The 12,556-nt window shown below is 50.4% G+C and overlaps 1 pseudogene; it reads left to right on the forward strand.

Moving 5' to 3' along the window:
• The first annotated feature begins 363 nt into the window (after positions 1 to 363).
• Positions 364 to 9,755, forward strand: LOC125104518 (uncharacterized; annotated as a pseudogene).
• Positions 9,756 to 12,556: the final 2,801 nt, after the last annotated feature.

Consider the following 12,556-nt stretch of genomic DNA (forward strand, 5'->3'; position numbering starts at 1 on the left):
GCTTTCCCAAAGATGGGGAGGTGCTATGGGCATTTGCTGCATGGGGAGCTAAGGGTGCCAAGACCCCCTGCATTGGGGCCCAGCCTGTCCTCAGTAGGCCTAGAAGAATCATCCTGCCCCCAAAGGCCTTCAGTGCTCCCCTCCTCCACCAAGAAGCAGTGGTTGGACAAGTGCTCAGCAGTTTCTCTAAACTGTCTGCAGGTCCAAAGCACCTCCTTGTTATCTCCTTGGTCTTCAGATTCCTAGCTTCCTCTCGATGGGAGGCCTGCATGGTTCCTTCCGGGCCTTCAGGGAGTCTGGTCTGAGTTGGCCGGGACAGAGGCTCCCAGAAGCCAGGGCTCCAGGGTTCCATCCACTCTCGAGATGACAAAAGGATTGTGTTCAGGTGGTCCTTGGAGGGCGAGGAGCAAGGCGCTCAACTACCTGGAAGTCCTCGCACCTGGAAAAGGATGCCTCCTGGCTCAAGCCTGGGTGAACACACCCGGTGCTCAGCCAAGGTCAGGAGACCGAAGACCGTGAGAATGGCGGCACAGCCTCCCCCCGCCCCGACTCCATCCTTCTGGGGTAAAGCAGCGGAGACACCCACATCCACAGCCCGCAGCTCCAAATCAAGGGATTCCCCGAGCCCCTGCTTCTGTCAAAAGAGAAAACGCCCATGGTAACCGGCAAGTGTTGCCTGAAACTGCAGAGTGTGTGTTTACCAAAACAGGGGTGGCTCACTGACACAGTCGCCCAGCGAGAGTCTGGCGGGGCGCCCGCGAGGCGGCAGGTGGTCGCGGGGGCGGGGGACAGACGCGCCGCGTCCCTGCGGGGAGGAGCCGGCACCGGCCGGGCGGGACCCGCGGGCCATCGACCCCCTGCCTGCCGACCCAGAGGTGGAACGGCGGTCCGTCAGCCCGTGTCCCTCCCTGGGCTGAAGCCGGCCGGCTGCTCACGGTGAGGCTGGGGTTTCCTGGAGCAGTCAGAACGCTCCTCTCCCAGCCCCAAAGGTTTGCGCGTGAACGGCTTCTGTGCAGTTTCCCCTTCCTCTTTCTCTCTCAGGATTAGTATGGTAAGGGGGCGGGGGAGGAGGGGAGTGGTGCAATTTTTTATTTTGAAAATGACTTTTAGGCCGACGTGGTGCCAGATGCGCCGTTCCATAGCCCCATTTCATGGATGGGGACACTGAGGTCCAGGGAGATCAGAAGTGAAGTCTCGCTGCTGGTGAGCAGCCAAGCCAGGTAGAGAACCGTCCTGCCCCACTCCCTGGACGTTAGGTTGCCCACATGTACTATTGTTTTCTCTTCTTTAACACACTGAAGCAAAATGTGGTTGATTTTTCTCTGTTAAGAAGAATTTTTAAAACTTGGCAGCAGGGGAGGGAGGGCAAACAAAGCCCTTTCCATAGTAAAACAATGTCTTAAGCTCACCTGGGGGTCTTCTGGCTCTCCAGGGGAAGGTAATTTTGACTTAATATTTACTATTAATTGGAGTTCAGGCATGCATAACTCTGTAAAATTAGATGACACTGTGTAGAAATTTAAAATGTAAATGACTTTTCTGTTCAGTAGAGATGCAAATGATTTCTATCTGGTAGAAAAAATAACCCCAAAGGTTATAGTTTTGTTGCCCTGTAGGACATGAACCAGTTTTGTATCAAACTTTGCAGCCTTCAGCATCCCTTTGAGTGCACAACATCTCTGTTCTCCTATCCTATTTTAAACCAGCTTTGTTACCCTGCAGATTCTCTTATTAATGGAGTAATTAAATCATAGGCACTTACTCATCACCTCTTGTCAAGGCTTCATGTTCCTCCTCCTCTATCGTCCCCCCAATCCACCATCAGTTGGAATTCATACTCAACACCCATTGCTGATTTTCTGACCCAAGTGGAGGGTATGCATGACATCAAGGGAACCTGGGATGCATGCTCACCAACTCTGCAGAGTCAAAGACCTCTCTGTGATTGTCAGAAACACACTAGGACTGTCAAGAGTGTTCAAACAACACACTACTCCAAGTAATGTGGTCCCCTCCTGCCTCAGTTTAATCACAACATGTCTGTGATCAGAGGCTGAGGGCAATGGCCTGCAAGACACCTGCTCTGCTCTCAGCCCCTACAGAAAACCTCTGCCCATGCCCAGAGCCATGCCTGGGACCTCACCACATTGGGCTGGGCACCTGGTTCAAGCAGCCTACTTACTGGTTGGTGGGCCAGTGGGAGCTCTGCCCAACTACACTCATGAGATCCTCTGTCTTGGCAAACTTGACAAGGAGATCCTAGAAGGAACCCTTGGTGGTAAAGGAACCAGATAAGGCAGGCATTTGGGGTCCTGAAGCAGCAGCTTAAATAAGCAGCAAGAAGAGCAGTGGCAGAGCCTCAAGGCCAAAGGTGGATGGAGACTGTGCTCATCTGGCCAGGAGCTGAAGTGTCTGTGTTTGAAAGCTGTGTTTGATCTTGAAAGACCTCTTGGTTCCTGACCTACATCTAGGACACTGTCAGGCTCCATGTAGGTTCTGTTGTTCCTGTTCCTCCCAGGAAGTGAGCTTGTCCTGGGTTGCCATTAGACCTTTCCTTTGGTCAAGGGCTCTTACCTTCTTATCTGTGTGTGGCCTTCAAATCAACCCCACAATGCTGGAGGGAACCTAATCAGTCTCTGTTCCTTCCAGTTGAAAGACCTTGATTCATCCTCTCACCTTTTCTAATAACTTAAATAATAGCACAAGAATCTTTATTACCTTTTGTTCAGCAAGCTCTGCCCAGGGACGTCAAGAATTTTCTAGGAAACAGCAAGTTTACTTAGTTAAAGCTGTCCTTCCCTTCTGCCTCCCACCATTCATTTAGGTTTGAGCATTCATTCATTCTCTCCACAAGCACATCACTGACTCCAAAATGAGTAAGACAACACACTTCGAAAAAGATCACAGTCTTGCAAGGACAGGGTTAAGGGACTGGGGTCGATGCAGGAGTGAAGAGAGAAGGTGGGTGCTCCATGCACCCTCGAGGTGGGGGTGGGGAGGAGCACCCCCTTGCACCATGGCCTGCATTGGCAACTTTTCCTTTGGCTCTCACAGGAACGCTGGATTTCGTGCCTCTGGTCTGGAATCACATGTAACTAAAGCCATATGTTCAACTTGGATTAATTAAACCGAGGCCTCAGAACATTTCTGCTGCTTCTTCTGATGCTTTTGCATTATACTATTTTAACATTTGTTACTGTATGTCATTTGTTATGTTTAACCCTGCGGCCCAGATTCTATTAGTCTGTAAAGTTTAAATGGGGAGAGACTTCTGGTCTTGAATTTTCAAAATGAGGATTATTTTTGGTTTATTCCATGAAAAGCATCATGTCTGCTCCAGGTTGGACTAGAGAAGTTCCCAGTCGTGATTTTTCTGGGAGCTGACTGTAATCTTTACAAATTTTAGGAAATGGTGTAAGAAAAGGTTGTGCTATAAACTCAAGGTCCTGATCCTCAGTTCTTAGCACCAGAGTGCAAAAAACAATTCCCAATCCAGTTTTGAACCACAGGGGTCCAGGCACCCACGGTGGCACGGGGAAGGGAAAAAGAGGTGCTCTTTCCGGGAGTGGGCACCGGAGGCTTGCCCTGGCCCTAGGCAGACAGCGGAGGCCACAGGACCTGCTCTCAGGGCTGCAGAATTTTGCAGGGACCTTGGTGCTGCTGCTCTGGCCGTTTCCCACTCTTCTGCAAGGAACAACACAGTGCCGGGGATGTGACGGCAGGTTTGGGCATTTTTTACTGGGGGAAGGGTGGCCCTGGTGATGAAGAGACCCCACACTGCAGGTCACAGTCTCAGCTTCCTCCTCCGCAGTACACGCACAAACGCCTGCTCTTTAAGGTGACAGTGACGGGGAATGGGGGGGCGTGCAATGAGCCCATGAGCTCACTAGTTGGATCTCTGGGAATCATTGCGGGGAAGGGGACAGATAAGGCCTTTCTGGTTCTTGTATCTGTAAATGTGAACTGGAGCAACTTGCAGACCCAGACAGGACACTCCCAGCTGTGAGGTCTGGTATCTTCCTTGAGACCATCATCAAGCACCAAGGCATTTCCCTGAGGCTTCTTGTCCTTTTTTGGGGGTGGGGGGCGGGGGTTGAAAGCATGCTCTCACCCCACTGAGTGCCGTGAGATCTACCGCACAGCTTACTGGGCTGGATCTGCAGGGAGCTGGGGTTCCCCTTGGGCCCACCCAGTGCAGGCTCCTAGTTCCCCTTCCCCAGCTCTCTGCATCCAGCTCTTGTGTTTGGAGAGAGTGAGTCGTGATTTCAAATAAGCGAATTACGATTTCAGAAGACATGCCTCTACACAGTTAGTGCTGAGGTCCCATCCCACAGTTCAGCTAATGGCCACTCCCTTAGTACTTCCCTTTCTTACCCCTTCTTGCTTTTAGCTTGGAGAACCAAGAATTCCTATCTGTACAGGCTCCATCTTTCCCTTCCCCTTGTAGTCTCCCTTCCTGGGTCTCTCCCATGTGTTTGTCTAATGAAGAACACTGAAATTAGTAAGCCAGGTTTGCCTCCTAGGCAGGATTTATGAAAGCCACGTGTCCCTGGATGTAACAGACTTAAACGCTTTGTTTTGGTTGCTCTGCACTGTCCCGATTTTTCTCGGGGTGCTGGCCCTTGCCTGCTCACTGTGCAGGAGGCCCTGATGAGCACCCCCCCACCACTGTCTCAGGACCGACACGTGATCTGGTCCTGGCCAGGTCCCATCTATCCACCTGCCCATCAGCAGTGCATTCAGAGACAGACTCAGGCCTACGTCCCTCAAAGAGGAGTCATTTTCAGGACTCTTGGGAAGGCGGTTCTGGGTTTCTGCAGGGCTTGCTGAGCCTAAACGAGGGGTCCTAAGGCTGCTCGTGGCCATCTTGCTGTTGCTTGGGTGGAGAGAACCAAGAAAGAAACCCACTGACCCTGTGTAGGCCCCCGAGCCCCCTGCGTGTTTTCTCGTTACTTATTGAAACCATTCCCCTCCCTCCCTCTTACCCGTCTCTACTGTGCTTCTGGAAACACCCTTGGAAAGGAGGCTGAGAGACTTGCTCTGGTCCTGCAGAATCTGTAGACCAGAGCAAGATTTTTCTCCTCAGGGACCCTTTCCTTGAGAATCCCTCCGGAAACTATTCTGAACCCCCATGCCCAGTCCAAGCAGATCTCCACCAGTCTCGTGACCTGGATCCCCCGCCCACGACTTGGAAAACAATTCTTGGGGCAAGTGTTCCACTTACAGAATCCTTTAGACCATCGGTGGGACAAGCAGCCCCATGGCCTAGCCAGGTGCCAGAGAATGAGAGTCTCCTTTTGACAGCTGCACCATCCAGCCCTAAATGGTTTCAACAAGACAGAAATCTGTTTCTTTCTTGTGTGAATGAAATCTGGACACAGGCTTCATGAAGTTGTCCAAACCCAGTATCTCCCTCTCTCACCTTCTCCCCATCCCCAGCAGGGGCATCTGCATTCTGCTACTCCTTTCCCCACGGTCCCTCCCCCTCCCATCCCTCACACCGCTTCCATTTCCATCACTGTGCAGGCTTAAAGATGGAACCAGCAAGGGAGGCTGGGAAGGCACCTTTTACTCTGTATGCCAGCTCCATGTTGGAAGGTTCTGCTTTTTCTCTTTAAAAAGCAAGAGAAAATGGAGACTTGGGGGCCCTAAGAGAATGACCTAGGACCACCTGGGGAAACCTTCCCCATCATTACCAGTCTTTGATATTCAGGGGTCACTGCTCTCAGGGAGTAAGGCCTCCAATCCCATCTCAGTTCATCAGTGCTGGCCAGACTTACAATGGCATTAGAGCCCCAGGAAGCGGAAGAGCAGGCAAAGAGCCCTGTCCCTACTTGACCCTGTCTCAGCTGAGATCAGAAAGCAGCAGCTTTCTTAGGGAAAAAAATAGAAGTGGGGTGTATTTCTTGGTAGATTTTGCTACCATTTGATGGGAAGGGTCCACTTAGGAATAAGTGAGCTGTGGGATTCTGTGCAAGGTGGTTTGATCCCAGAGCTCCTCTTACAGCTCCCGAGAACTAGAGATTTGGACATGCACAAGTCCATGCACATTTCAGGCCATTGGACACGCACAAGTCCATGCACAACCATGCGACGAACAGTCTTCAGGGAAGGACCCCAGCCTCCCCACTCACCGCTTAACATTTGCAAAGCTCTTAGAATGTCGGTTGGCACTTGGTGGGAGCTCAGTAAATATCAGTGGAATGTGGGCCTGAGTATTCTGGGGGAGAAAAAGCACTTATTATCACTTATTTTATGAAATATTTATTACACATCTACTATGTATAAGGGATTGATCTAAGGGCGGTGGAGGGTCACAGAGATGAAAAAGACACCATCCTTGCCCCCAAGGAGTTTACAAGTCTAACAAGCTGTTGTTTCAAAAGGCTGTTTATTTCATGTCAATTATCAAAACAAAGCAAAAAATGATCCAGCAAAGCTGGAGGTCCTGTTTCCTGTGTTCATCCTTGTGTCTTTGAGGAGGCTAGTTTCTGAATTCCCATGTCTGCTCCTGGAGGAAATGCTAAGGAGTCAGGGTAGGTCACCTGGGCTGGGGCTGGGGGAGTCACAGGCGGAACACGGGCCTTGGAAGCAGCAGCCTTCTATTTTTTTCCCATCACCTCCCACATCCTAGCTGAGCTTCTGCCTCAGTTTACCCCCCTCCAAGGGGAAAGCTACCACATTTGTTTCTTCCCAGCTTCCCCTCTCCCTTGCCCACTGTGCTGATGGGAGCAGTGATATCGGAATCACGTGGAGTTTCCCGAGAACTGGTTTTAATTAAATCTTCCTTGGGACTACGGGGGAGTAAAAGGGCTGTTCCTTTCAAACTGGCTGTTTGGTTTTGAATTCATCTTTACACAAGCTCCTCCCAGGAAAAACAACGGAGGAGGGACAGAGGGCAGGGTTAAATACCCAGGGGAGAGTAAAACAGGACAGAAGACCTGGGAGATCAAAAATCTGAGGGCAGCTGTGATCTCTGAACACCCTGTGCCTTGGGCAGCTGCTATCTATCCCTACCCCAGGGGCCACCGTCCTCCCCACTGCACCAAGTTTACAATGGCCTAGATCAACGGGGGCTTCAAAATCACCCACCTTTGTGTTACTTTCATTCGGTGACTCCTCCATTCTATATTCATTCGATGTATATTGAGCACCAACAGGTGCCATCTGGAAATCTTACCCCCATTTTCTATCAGGAAGGGTCCGCATCTGTATCAACCTTCTGTGCACTTAGTTTCATTTCCCAGCAGTGATTTTGGACTGGACAGTAGATGTTGCTCAGAACCTTTTCTGAAAGTCATGTCTCTAATTCTCAGGGTGGGGCCCGCTTCTCCAAAGAAATCCTATACATCTCTGGCCCAGTGCAGCAACCACCTTCCCTGCGCGTCCTTGCAGGCATTCAAACCTGGGAGGCTCTCTGTGCAGCCCTGGGCTGTCCCCAGGGTAGTCAGAGACGCCTGGCTGGAAGCAACAAAGACTCTTTGTGTGGATGGGGCGGTCACCTGACAGGTCTGAAATGTAACTTCCTCCTCTGAGGCAGGGGAACTGAATCTGAAAGTCTAGAAGGATGGGTCACAGTGAAGATAAAATTTAAAGGAATAAAAGGAGAGTTTTGTACTTCGTGATTAAAAGAAAAAAGATTTTAAAAAGGAACAAGAGGGAAGCCCGCCTTGACGCTCTTGTATGTGAAATTGACGTAAAGGTTTCCGTTGACTGCAAGGTCAGAGTGAACCAAGAGCTGAATTCGCAGCTGGAAACCCAAACCTTTGCCTGTGTTGGCAGAGTCACAAGTGTCTAGAGAGGGAGGTGGAACCCCCTGGGCTTGTCATGGGGCAGGCCATATCTGAAATGTTGAGGCTTAGCTCTGGGTCCACACTTTAACATCCTGGCCAGGATCCCTTAGGAGGATGGGAGTGTAGAAACCACACCACATGAGAAGCCACTGACGTTCAGTCTATAAAAACAATTTATGGACATAACTTTCTTCAAATAGTTAATTGGTCCGATGGCAGAGGGAGCCCAGAGAACTGAAGGCTGAGAAGGGCGACGTCATTCTCAGATCATAGTAGACCCTTTCTGACGCGGACGTCTGGGCCTTCCGGCCCCTTCGCCTCAACATATAGGATTTGCATCTTTCTGCATCCTTTCATTTCCTCCTGCCTCAGAAGAATAGTCCCTCCTCCCTTAGGAGGTTCCCTTCGTCCTCTCCTGTCTCCCACCTCTAGGACACACACCGCCAATTACTACCCTTCCAGAATCTTTAATTTTCCCTTCTCCCCTGGCTTCTTCCCACCAGCCTGCCACTATGAGGAAGATAAGGATTTGGGTACATATTATGCATCAGGGGCACAGAGATTTCCATGCCACTGACTCATCCAAAGAAGCAGGTGATGCCTCCTCCATTTAGAGAGAAGGAAACAGAGGCTTCGAGTTGTTCAGTGACATTCCCAAGCTCACACCATCCAGGTACATAGCTCTCTAACACTCTCAGCTGCGCTTGCATTCCCACTGTTAAGGACTGCCCTCCCTTTCCAGCCCAATTCCCTTACAGGAACCTCTTGGGTCTACAGCTTCATCTCCCACCTGCGCTCCGAGGCTCTCAGCTACCCAAAGGTCATCAGTGACCTGACGGTTCATCCAACAGCCTTTCCTCAGAGGTCACTGTCTGACCCTTCTGTAGCACGGTCATTGCTGGCCACAATTTCCCCCCGACATACACACCCCAATGTATGGCTGAGCTCACCCACTCCCACCACTCCACCTCTCATCTTTTCATCCCCATCCAGGTCCCTTCTTCCACGTGTCACCAGTCATTTTAAAGAATCTGAGGACTCAGTTGAAGCTGGCAACCAGGGATCTGTGAGTGAGGTTCCCTGGTATGTGTGGGGGCAGGAGATGGGTGCATAGAACTGAGCGTGCTGCAGGGCACTGTTCCCATGATCCGGCTGTCCTCTCACTCATGTTGGGTGGAGTTAAAGGGGAGAAAAAAAAAAGGACCCGAAATAGGGGTCGGTACAGTCTCAAAAAGCAGGGAGAGCTGGGAGAGCAGAAGGCAGTGCTGAGGGAATTAGGTGTGAAGTTCAAGGAGAAAGCAGGCTGAGCCCCTGGGGAAGGAGGACCGTGACGAAGAACAGAGGAATATTGCCGGAATTGCCGATGTCAAGGAATGGAGATTCTAGATCGCTGGCCAGCTCATCAGAAGCCTTAAAATCATGGCAGGAGATAGGTTTGACTTTCCTGACTCGTGCCTGCATCCCACGTGAAGCTGGGTCCTCAGCAGCAACAAGATGTTGTATCCCTTGGGCTTGTCTTCAGTTTTCTAGCTTGCCAGCATTCAGCAGTCCTGCCCCAGTTAAACAGGACCACAAATCCAGGGCTGTGCGGAGTGGCATCGCTCCAGGAGCCCCCCACCACCACCACCAGAAAACCACTCTGACAGCACCTGGGCACAGAAGCACTTATTGAATGAACAGATGGAGAATACGTTCGTCTCCAGTGCGTCTTACTCCAGTTCAGTGCAGCAGTGTTCTTCGAGCAGCCGCGGAGGTCAGGCTGTCCACGAGGGACTGAGACAAATCAAGCTGGGAAAAGGGAGCAGGAAACCACGCTGCAGCCCAGGCAGTCCTTGTGGATTCTAATTTAGGGCAAAATCTTAAGAGGCTTCCAGACAAAGCCTTAAGCTCCCTCTTCTGGGCTCGGCATTTGCAAATTTCCTTTAGAACCCCAGAAACTCTTTAGCTTGATAAAAAGACCATCCCAGATATTTGGCCTTTCTCTGGTGAATCGAGTCCAAATGTGTGTGCCTGGGTTAGAGCTGTTGCGGGGCCCTGAAGGGAAGTCCCTGTAGGCTGTCCCCAAGACAGCCCTTCTGGACTCCGTCTTCTTGCTCCCCAGATTGGGAAGGGGGCATTTACTGCCGATCCCCTCTGCTTCATCGCTCATCTCATTTCAGAAAGGGATCGGAGGATCTCTTTTCATTCACATAGAAACAACGCTTATCTCCAAAACTCCTGGAGTATTTCTCAGAGACCGATCTCTCCACTGTTTCCATGTGCACTAAGAACTAGAGCGTACAAGAGACTTCTCCTACTTTCTAGAAGGGAGCAGGAGGAGAGCTTTCCAAGGAGAGCCCCAGACCCCTACTTGCTGTTCCCACGGGCAGGTAGCTGGTTCCCCTTGCTCTCTGAAGCACCAGGCTTCCTCAGAAAAGGGGTGGGGATTTAGCTAGACAGAAGCATAGACTTGGACAGCTGCCACCACAGCTCTGCCCTCAGAAACTTCCAGAAAAGCTTCTCACTCTGTTATTTGCCTGGGTGGCCATTAATGTTCCCACGGTAGGCCCTGGAAACCCAAGCAAAACTGGAACATCCAAGTGCTGTGGGTTTAGTTGGGGCTGTAGGCCCCCTCTGTCAGCACTCCCCCCCCTCCCTCAAACATAAATGCAAATCTAGCCTGCAGGGAAGAAGCCTAAGAAAGAAGCTTGGGACACTGGTGTGTGTGTGTGGGGGGGGGCAGTCCCTCTGTATAGAGGCCAGCTTTGATATGTGGCTAGAGCAAGGGAATCCAGAATGTTAGAGTCCCAGGACTCTGGTTCTATCTAGACTCCCCAGGTCATCCACCCCAGGGGGAAACCCTGGCATGGGACCAGCTAGGGGAAGTAACTGGAATCCTGGGGACACATTCGTCACATGATATTGTCAGAAATTCAATCCAATCCAGGATTTACAGTTTGGAAGCATTATAGATTTATGTCTTCTTCTGGAGGATCAAATAATCGGAAGATACGGTCCACCAAGACTCTCAAGGCAGAACGAACTGTGTAGACAGAGCCCATGTCTGACAGTTCTGGACACCCCCCACAGCCCTCACACCGGGCCAGGTGCCGTTGACCTTGCACTGCTGTGTGTGTGTGTGTGTGTTTTGTTTTTTGTTTTTTTTTTAATAGTGGAACAGACTTCTCTATACACAATTAGCCATCGGAAGTGATTTTCCGCACTGGATCTACTGGTTCCTACTGGCATTTGAATTTGAGGGTCCCGATCCCAGGCAGCTGAAGAGCCAAGACTGTTCTAGTCTCGAGAGACAGAAAATAAGCCCGAATGACTTAGACAAAAATGAAGAGAGGCATTGGCTGGCTCCTGCAGCTGGAGGAGTATCTGGGCGACTACAGAGTAGAGGGAGAGAGTGCAGGACTCACAGAAAAGGCCATGCAATCTGCCAGGTACTCTCAGCTCTCCCATTTGCTGGTCTCGGCTGGTCTTTGCGTGTTGCCCTCATTCTCTTTCAGCAGAGATGTGGTGAGGACTATAGCCATTAGAAGCCCCGATTTAGAAACCCCCATAGGAAAAAAAAAGAGAGAGAGAGAGAGAGAGAGCGAGCTTCCATTTCCACTTCTGAAAATCAATCCCAGGAAAGGATGCCAGCTTCTCTTGGGTCATAGGCCTTAGAATGGCAGGATGTTTTCTTTTTCAATACAATATGTAAGTAACTTGTCACTGTTTTCAGTAGGTCACAAATGTTACCTTAATCTTTATTTTTCAACAAAGCCTATGGACAGTTCAATTACTCTCCATCACAAAGGGACCACAGATAAGTGGTCTTCCTAAGGCCATGGAGATACCACTTGGCAGAACTGGAATTTGAACCCTGGCAGTCTGGCTCCAGAGTCCATATTTATGTCCCCAGGTGATGGTTGTACAGGTTTGCACGGCCTAACTCTCAGGGAGCCAACACTGGATTGAAACAGAGCATGACCTCACAGGTGACGTGGAGGACAGCTGTCCTCCACACACAATCACTAGCTGTCAGAGTGAATGGGAGACCCATTGGGGCTCATATCTGGTGGGTGCGGGGAGTGGGTACTGTGACTGACAGCCCCACTGGTCCACATTTGCCAAGGGAGGAGCAGTTCCCCAGCAAAAGAAGCCTAGGAAGGCAGTGAGAATGTGTGACCATCTCAGGAGCAGCCCGGGACAGTCATGGCTTCCTGCTCCCTAAAGAGGTCTAGATGTCTAGATGTCCTCTGGGAAGGATATTCTGGCCCATGGACTCTTTTCTTTCTTTCTTTTTTTTTTTTTAAAGAGAGAGAGAGAAGAAAAGATTTAATCAACCAAACCATAAAAGACAAACAGAAATAGCTTAATGTCAACCACACAAAAAAGGCTTAAAAGGAAACTCTCAATCACTATTCACATGCTCAACATCTTCTAACTCCTTTTTGAGAGACCCCACACAACTTACCTAAACTTTCTGAATCTCCGTTTCTTTCAAGATTTTATTTATTTGAGAGAGAGAGAAAAAGAGCACAAGCAGGGGGAGCAGCAGGCAGAGGGAGAAGCAGACTCCCCGCTGAGCAGGGAGCCCGATGCAGGACTCGATCCCAAGACCCTGAGATCGTGACCGGAGCCAAAGGCAGACACTTAACTGACTGAGCCTCCTAGGTGCCCCTGAATCTGTTTTTTTTCCAACTGTAAAGTGGGAGCAAAGGCCTATCCAGGTGGTTAGGAGTTGGAGATAAGCGGCCACGGCTCATGGCACACAGAAAGCTCTGGAAAAT

The sequence above is a fragment of the Lutra lutra genome, chromosome 7 (genome assembly GCF_902655055.1).
Source record: "Lutra lutra chromosome 7, mLutLut1.2, whole genome shotgun sequence".
Lineage (NCBI taxonomy): Eukaryota > Metazoa > Chordata > Mammalia > Carnivora > Mustelidae > Lutra > Lutra lutra.